The 8,620-nt window shown below is 42.9% G+C and overlaps 1 long non-coding RNA gene across 1 annotated transcript; it reads right to left on the minus strand.

Annotated features, from left to right (window-relative positions):
* Window positions 1-461: 461 nt before the first annotated feature.
* On the minus strand, window positions 462-2,945 carry LOC139337247 (uncharacterized). The gene is made up of 3 exons (XR_011602528.1): window positions 2,661-2,945; window positions 870-1,026; window positions 462-661 (listed from the first exon to the last, which is right to left on the minus strand). It is a non-coding gene; the product is annotated as an uncharacterized lncRNA (long non-coding RNA).
* Between the last annotated feature and the right edge of the window lie 5,675 nt (window positions 2,946-8,620).

Consider the following 8,620-nt stretch of genomic DNA (forward strand, 5'->3'; position numbering starts at 1 on the left):
TGAATGCATCAGACAGGTTTTACAATATATTACAGTTTAAGTAGTCTTTTGCGATATGGATATTGCATATGTTGATATTGCGATGATGATAAATTTGCAATATATTGTGCAGCACTATTGATAAGCATAAAACTTTTGGCCAAGTACAGCTATTTTTGAGGAGTCTCATAAACTTACAACATCAGAAAAGAGGCTGAACAGTTCTTGCAGTGCATGCAGCAGTTAAGAAAGTGTGTAAAATAAGTACAGGAAATACATATGGTTACTTTGGAAGTGTCACCCATTGAGAAAAAAATGAAAAGGGGGATCCACACAATGGGCCCCATGAGGGTCAGTCTTAGAAATCTCCCTGTCTTAACATCCCAAAAGATGTCAATAGATTGTCATTTAAAAGACATAAAGTTGTGTGAAGTGAAACTAACATTAAAATTCATGCAGTGTAACCAATGCATGATCTAAAAAGCTCACCTTTTGACACCATGGCCATTTTCAATCACCATAGTTGTAATCAAGTTCATTCCCTACTACGATGTTCCTCACAGCAAACAGACACAAATGGGGCCTGTCGTTCACTATAACTTTTTTCATGATGCAGTTCAGAGATTTGTGGTTGTCATTCACTAATCTTCCAAGGGAGCCATCTTCCTTGGATGCATCAATACTAAAAATAGACAAAAACAATACATCAAATAAATATAAACTTTGTAAAATATATCTTCATAGTTTTGTTAGAAGAGCCACTTGAGATTTAAAGTACATTAGGTATAATATTTTACTCATTTGGTCATCAAATATTTAAACACGTTTCAGGTCTAAACAAGAATACCTTAATTTGTTACTAAAAATACATCTCATATAGGCCTACTTACCACCACTGGCGTTTCTGCCAATCAAACTTGTACAGAAATGTACTCTGTGTCACTGAGTAGTTCCTTGATCTGCATTCTTCTGCTGATATGAATTCACCCCTGTACTCCAACACAAAAGAACCTTGCACGATTGGTTTGGTAGCAAACACTCCTCTTCCTATAATGACACAGAATGAAATAAGCTTTAAATAAAAGTTACACCAAGTTGCCTTAACTTTTCTCATACAGCATTAAAAAAGTCTGTACTCTTTAGCTCCCATGAGCTGACTTCAGATCAATATGTCATCTCCCTCCTTTGGGAAGACCTGTGAGCTGGATTTAATTTCCTAAATGCTCTGGGACATACTATTTCAAACAAAGAGATGACTTTATCTAGTTATAGGCCAGATTGAATGCATGATTGTCATAGGTCTAATTGTGTACTTTTGTTCTTCTCTATATAGTTGTCTTTCTAAAATTGTCTAATATGTGACATGACTTTAAATATGAAGGTTTTCTGTTTAACAGGGACCATCATGTGATAACAATATGACCTACAAGCCTGTATTCTGGTTCTCCGTTTGTGTTCTATGCATTAACTTTAAATGTTACTTCTGAATATGCAAAACAGTTGCACAGTATTCAGACCTTTCACATCTTTATTACAGTCTTCTATTGGTCAAGCACTTACCTTAATAGTACTTGAATGTGCTGGACACTTTACATACAGCAGAAATAAAATAAAATAAATAAGATAAGATAAGATAAGATAAGATAAGATAAGATAAGATAAGATAAGATAAGGTATACCGTTATTAGTGGCTGCACGGTGGAGCAGCAGGTAGTGCGTGTGCCTCACAGCAAGAGGTCGCCAGTTCGATACCCCGGTTGGGTCTTTCTGTGTGAAGTTTGCATGTTCTTCCCATGCATGCGTAGGTTCTCCCCGAGTACTCCGGCTTCCTCCCACAGACCAAAAACATGCTCATTAGGTTAATTGGTGACTGTAAAATTGCCCCTAGGTGTGTGAATGGTCGTTTGTGTATATATGTTGCCCTGCGATCGGCTGGCGACCAGTCCAGGGTGTACCCCGCCTCCCGCCCGTTGACAGCCGAGATAGGCTCCAGCCCCCCCGCGACCCCGAAAGGGATAAGCGGCATAGAAAATGGATGGATGTATGGATACCTTTATTAGTCCCACAGTGGGGAAATTTCAGGTATTACAGCAGCAAAAGTGGATAGCAAACATAGAGGGCATCAGTAGAAGGACATTAAATATCAAACCAAACAATATAAACAAGGAATAATGAAACATGAGCAAACAATACTGATATTGCACACTGATATGATTGCACATTGATATGAATATGAACCATCAGTACTGACATTTCAAACTGAATAATAGTACTCCTGACTAGAGTATTGATAGTGAATAGTTTCCTATATTGCAAATAGGAATTGATATATTGCATCTTAAGTTGAAATACACCTGAGCAAATACTTCCACAGTATGAATGAACACAGTTAATGTGACTTTAATAACTTTACATTTGCAATAACTTTATTTTTGTTTATTTGATTATACCAGTGTGTACCTGAAACTTTTCTTATGGAAATCAGGCTCATTTATACACGCCTATACCTAAACACATTGGATTTAAACAAGACAGATGATTGAAGCCAGTTATTTCTATAAGATATCTTCTGAAAAGTAACCTAAATCTTTCTTCATTCTGAATGAAGAATGTCAATGATGAATAGCATCTAAAAATGTGCTGCTGTAATTTGCAGCTGATAAAAGGACTTGAGGTCATACCTTTGATATTATTGATAAATCTCTCTGCAAACCATGGCTTGTCTCCAGCTGACAGAATATATGAGATTGCATCTTCAACAGGCTTTATACGGGCCTTCCTTTTGGACGTCATTGCTCTGTGAAAATATTTTTATAGCATTTAACAGCTGTGCTGTGCATGAGAAAACAGATTGCTCATTAACTAATTCTGTAATTTAAAGAATATCATAAACAAGGTTTATGATATTCACGGGACTGTAGCTTAGCACATCATTATTACCGCAGTGAAGTTAGTTTTAAGTTGGATATTCGTTGGATATTCGACAGAAATTCGCTCCTTCGCTCTAACATTTCAGGTGCACTCGTATTGCAGGCTTTACAGTGAACACATGGAACAGAGCAGATGGCTACAGCATGTATCGTACTGTGTCTACAGTTATTGAGCTAAAATGCTGATATTTAACAATTAAAAATTATTTTTTAAAATTTAGAGATTTAAGATGAAAAAAAAAGAAAAAAAGAAAAACGGGTGTACCCCATGTAGCCAGTGGAGTACTGTCATCCCACACTGATTTTGAGTCCATTGGTCACATGACCTGGGAGTTATTGAGCTAAAATGCTACAATTTACATATTGTAGCATTTTACATATACATATATACATATACATATACATATAAACAGTTAATAAAAATTATAAATAGGTGTAAAATGTAAAAACAAGAGGTGTATCTCATGCAGCCAGTGGAGTACTATGGTCCATTGATCACATGACCTGGGAGCTCATGTCATGTCAGCAAGAAAATATATAATATTTGTGTAGCAGGGCGAGATGCTCAGCCCTGCCTCTAATGTGTGACTGTGCTTCCTTGCTCTCATTTCCGCTCCCAACCAATCACCGTACAAGGGCACTCTACAGTGGCCTGAAAAAGTATCTGAAGCGTTTGGAATTTCTCACATTTCTGTGAAATGTAATAAAAACACCATTAAATGTGATCTGATCTTTCTCAAAATCACACAGATGAAAAAACAGTGTCTGCTTAAACTAAAAACACACAGACATTTATATGTTTTCATATTTTTAATGATTTTTGCATACAAACAATGACAGAAGGGGGAGGAATAACTAATTGAACCTTCTGCCTAAGGAGACTTTGAGAGCAATTAATGGCTTTTTTTTTTTTTTTTTTAAATGTAAGTCAGGTGTGTGTCTAATCGCCTAGGAGTGGCTTAAAGCTGCCCTGCCCACTATAAAACACACAGGTGATAAGAATTGTGTCTTGATGAGAAGCATTGCCTGCTGTGCACCATGCCTCGCTCAAAAGAGCTCTCTGAAGACCTGCGATCAAGAATTGTTGATTTGTATAAAGCTGGGAAAGGTTACAGAACCATCTCTAAAAGTCTGGATGTTCATCAATCCACAGTTAGAGAAACTGTCTACAAATGGAGAGAGTTTGGCACTGTTGCTACTCTCCCAAGGAGTGGCCGTCCATCAAAAATGACGCCAAGAGTTCAGCGCAGAATACTCCGAGAGGTAACAAAGAACCCTAGAGTGTCTGCTAAAGACTTACAGAAATCACTGGCACAGTCCGCTATCTCTGTACACACATCTACTATATGTAAAACACTGGCTAAGAATGGTGTTCATGGGAGGACTCCACGGAGGAAGCCACTGCTGAGTAAAAAAAACATTGCTGCATGTTTAATGTTTGCAAAAAGGCACTTGGATACTCCACAGAACTACTGGCAAAATATTTTGTGGACTGATGAAACCAAAGTTGAATTGTTTGGGAAGAACACACAACGTCATGTATGGAGGAAAAACGGAACAGCTCACCAACATCAAAACCTCATCCCCACCGTGAAGCATGGTGGAGGGAGCATCATGGTTTGGGCCTGTTTTGCTGCCTCAGGGCCTGGTCAAGTTGCAATCATTAATGGTAAAATGAATTCAAAAGTTTAGCAGGATGTTTTGCAGGAAAACTTGAGGCAATCTGTCAGACAGTTGAAGCTAAAAAGAGGATGGATGCCGCAACAAGACAATGATCCAAAACACAGAAGTAAATCAACCTCAGAATGGTTTCAGAAGAACAAAATACAGGTTCTGGAGTGGCCAAGTCAAAGTCCTGACTTGAACCCCTTTGAGATGCTGTGGCATGACCTCAAGACAGCGATTCATGCCAGACATCCCAAGAATCTGACAGAACTGCAGCAGTTTTGTAAAGAGGAATGGTCAAAGATTGATCCTGATCGATGTGCCAGACTGATCTGCAACTACAGGAAGCTTCTGGTTGAAGTTATTGCAGCCAAAGGGGGGGCAACCAGCTATTAAATGTGATGGTTCAGTTACTTATTCCTCCACCTTCTGTCATTGTTTGTATTCAAACATCATTAAAAATATGAAAACATATAAATGTCTTGGTGTTTTTAGTTTAAGCAGACACCGTTTTTTCATCTGTGTGATTTTGAAAAAGATCAGATCACATTTGATGGTGATTTTATGCAGAAATGTGAGAAATTCCAAACGCTTCAGATACTTTTTCAGGCCACTGTATATGAAGGGACTGGGTCTGTCCAGTCTCCCTCTTGCTCTTTGGCTCCAGGTCCGCCCACTTCCTGGTCGCCTCGCTCCCTTTCTCCGCTGCCACCAGTGCAGGTAATATAGCAATAGCGACCTGTACTCTTGTGAGAATTGGGCTGTTTGCTTCACGAATTTTGCTTTTTGTAGCATCCCGCATGGCCATCCTGGGCTGAAGTCCTGTTCTCTCTAGTTGCCTGTATGTCCTCCTCCCGCTGCTGTACAGTGCAAGCATTCTGCTCCTGGTCAGGTGGTCGAGCGCCACCCGAACGGTAGGTTAGCCGGATGGCGTTTGTGGTCATGCGCACTCTTAGCCGTCAGAGAAATGTTAATCTGGTTGATATGGCACAGGTCCAGTGGAACAGAGGCAGTGCCAGGGACCGCTGCTGCTTTGCCTGATGCTGCTTTGCTTTACGCTGCTCGGCTTTACGCTGCTTGGCTTTACGCTGCTCGGCTTCCCATAGCGTAATTTCACGCTGCTTTGCCTTGCACCACTCCTGCTTCACGGCGACTTTTTCACCCTGCTTTGCACCACTGGTGTTTAAGCTAACCGCTTGGTTTTAAGTGTGTGTGTGTGAGTGTGTGTGTGTGTGTGTGTGTGTGTGTGTGTGTGTGTGTGTGTGTGTGTGTGTGTGTGAGAGAGAGAGAGAGAGAGAGAGTGAGAATGGCAGGGTTCGCCCTCACTTTATTTTTGTTTGTATTGCTGATTTTGCTTGATTTTGCTTTGTTACATTTCCTTTTTTTGTTTCTATAGCTGTGTTTATTTATTTTTGTTCTGTGGCTGGTTAGATTATTTCATTCCTGATTTCTGTGAATTTTGGGTTTTTGGTATTAATTTGAGTTGTCGTATTTTGATTTATTTCATGAATCCACTTGTTTTTGGTTATTTGATTGGGAGATGCTGTTTGTGATTTTGGTGAGTGCAACCCCAGTAATTTTATTTCCCCTTTCCCCCCTGCAGTTGCTGACGATGGTGGTGGTCCTGGTGTCCTGGGTCGTGGTTTCCCTCCTTTTTTTTGGTGTGTTGTGTGTCCCCTGGCCTGGTAAAGAGTGCGTGTGTGTGGCTGTCACATGTGACTGGGGTGGGATTTTTGCTGGATTCCTCACACCCTGGTGGACCCATCTCCCTGCCGGTACACCTCAGCACTGGAAGGCCCCCTTGTCCTTACACCCCTGTGTGAATGGGTGTCCATGGTTTCTTGTTTTTAGTACATTGTAATAAAGTTTTGATTTTATGACCACATTTGGAGGCACGTCTCCTGCCTCATAGTAGAGCGAAACTGAGTGCCTTAAATTGGAGTTTTGTGGCTCTAACTATTTCCTTGGGCGAAACTACCAAGGTGGGGTTGTCCGGCTTGTCCTGATTGGAGTTACTATTAGACCGCTCTTCACTAAGCAACTGTCTATTTTCTTTCTGCCCTTGTGCCGCCACAATCTGGCGTTGTTGGCAGGATCTACTGTTTGAGAGCAGAGACATGTGGTCCTTCCCTTTTTTTTTTTTTTTTTTGGATTCTCTTTCCTCTGTTTTGTCCATATTTTTGTGATTTCAGGTAAAAGCAGTCCAGGTGTGTGAGTTATTTCATATCCAGCCGAGGCAAAGCAGCAGTTGGTTTCTGGCGGAGGAAGTCTGGCCTGTGTGTGAGTTTACACAACCCCAGCATTAGTGTCAAGTCTCCAATTTATTGGTTGAGGTGTAGCTATGGAGGGAGAGTTGCAAGACTTAAGGGAGTCAGTAGTGCAGCTACAGGCAGAAAATGAGAGGTTGCGGCAGAGTCAGGCTGCGACTGTGCCTGGTCCTGGCCCCAAGCCCTCGACTTCTGCTGTGCCCCCTGCAGCCCCTTCCACTACTATTGCCCCGTTAGCGGAGAGGTTGGTATTCGTGCCCCGGAATAGGAAATGTCCCATGTTCAGGGGAAGAACTGGAATAGGGTTAGCTGAGTGGCTTGAGGAAATACAGGCTTGCATGAGGGCGCACCATCTGTCTACTTCTGATCAGGCGTTCTTGTTTGACCACCTGGAGGGAGAGGCACAGGAGGAGATTAAGTTTCGTTCTAGTGCGGAGCGGGAGGATCCATCTAAGATTATTGCTGTGTTAGAGGAGCTCTACGGATGTCCTGACTCTTATGTGGCCCTGCAGAAAGCTTTCTTTTCTCTGTGGCAGCAAAAGGGTGAGACCCTGCAAGAGTAGTAAAACAGCATGCACCTAGTGGCATGCCAAACGCAAAGGTCTTGCTGCGCAATCAATTTGTTTGCATGTTCTCGATAGTTCCCTCCGCTGTAAGTTAAAACAGTTTTTGCGCCGACAGCCTACTGCTGAATTGCTGGAGGTTAGGGCTGAGGCAATCAGGTGGGAGCGTGAGGGTTTCCCAGGAGGCACTAGAGGCAGAAGTCACTCTGTCCCTTTGGTTCTTGGACTGCAGTATGGAGTCCAAAGTAGCCCTCCAGTGTTGGCTAACTCCCCCCATGCATCTGAACTGGGCGAGATGAGGGAGATGTTAAAACTTCAGCAAGAGCAGCTGAACCAACTCACTCAAAGCATTTCCTTGTTGCAGCGCTCTCATCAGCGCAGCCGCTCCTCTCCTTGTGGCTCCATTATCTGTAGGCGATGCCAGCAGCCCAGTCATTTTGCCAGGGAGTGTGATGGGGTGCGTACAGCCCCTCGCGCTCAACCCTCCATGCCTACCCAACAGTCAAGCGGGCAGTACCATTCAGCATCACCGTCGGAAAACTAGCGCCCGCCGAACTGCAGAGCCACAGTTCGGGGGGTGCAGCCACTGGCTCAGGAGTTGCCCCAGAAGCTTTGGGTGAAGCTTCGAAGCTGATGTCACCTTGCCCACATCTAGAGGTGAACATGGGTGGGATCAAGGTCCCGTGCTTGGTGGACACTGGGTCCATGGTGTCCACAGTAACAGAGAGCTTCTTCCACTAGTACTTTGAACCTTGGGGCCAACAGAATCTTCAGTCTTGTCACTGGCTACAGCTCAGGGCAGCTAATGGGTTAGCAATTCCCTACATTGGCTCCTTAGAGATAGACACAGAGCTATGTGGTAAGTTGATGTCATGGTGTGGCGTGTTGGTGGTCAAGGATCCCCCTGGTGGTGGTACTGCTCAGGTTCCTGGCATCTTAGGGATGAACATCATTCGGAGATGATCGGGAACTCTTTGGGCAGCATGGCACTGTTTGACTTGCCCTCTGTCTCAGAGGCCTCAGACACCCTTGTGCAGGTGCTACAAAAGTGCCATCAGGGCAGTGTGAAGGCCCCTCTATGAGCTTTAGGCAAGGTTAATGTGCGTGGCAGGAAGGCTTGTCGGATCCCCGGTGGGGTGATGAAGATTGTTGTGGCCACGTGCTCACAGCAGTACACTGGCGCTACGGTGCTGTTTGAACCCTTGGATTCTGGCCT

The sequence above is a fragment of the Chaetodon trifascialis genome, chromosome 2 (assembly GCF_039877785.1).
Source record: "Chaetodon trifascialis isolate fChaTrf1 chromosome 2, fChaTrf1.hap1, whole genome shotgun sequence".
In the NCBI taxonomy this organism is placed as follows: Eukaryota; Metazoa; Chordata; class Actinopteri; order Chaetodontiformes; family Chaetodontidae; genus Chaetodon; species Chaetodon trifascialis.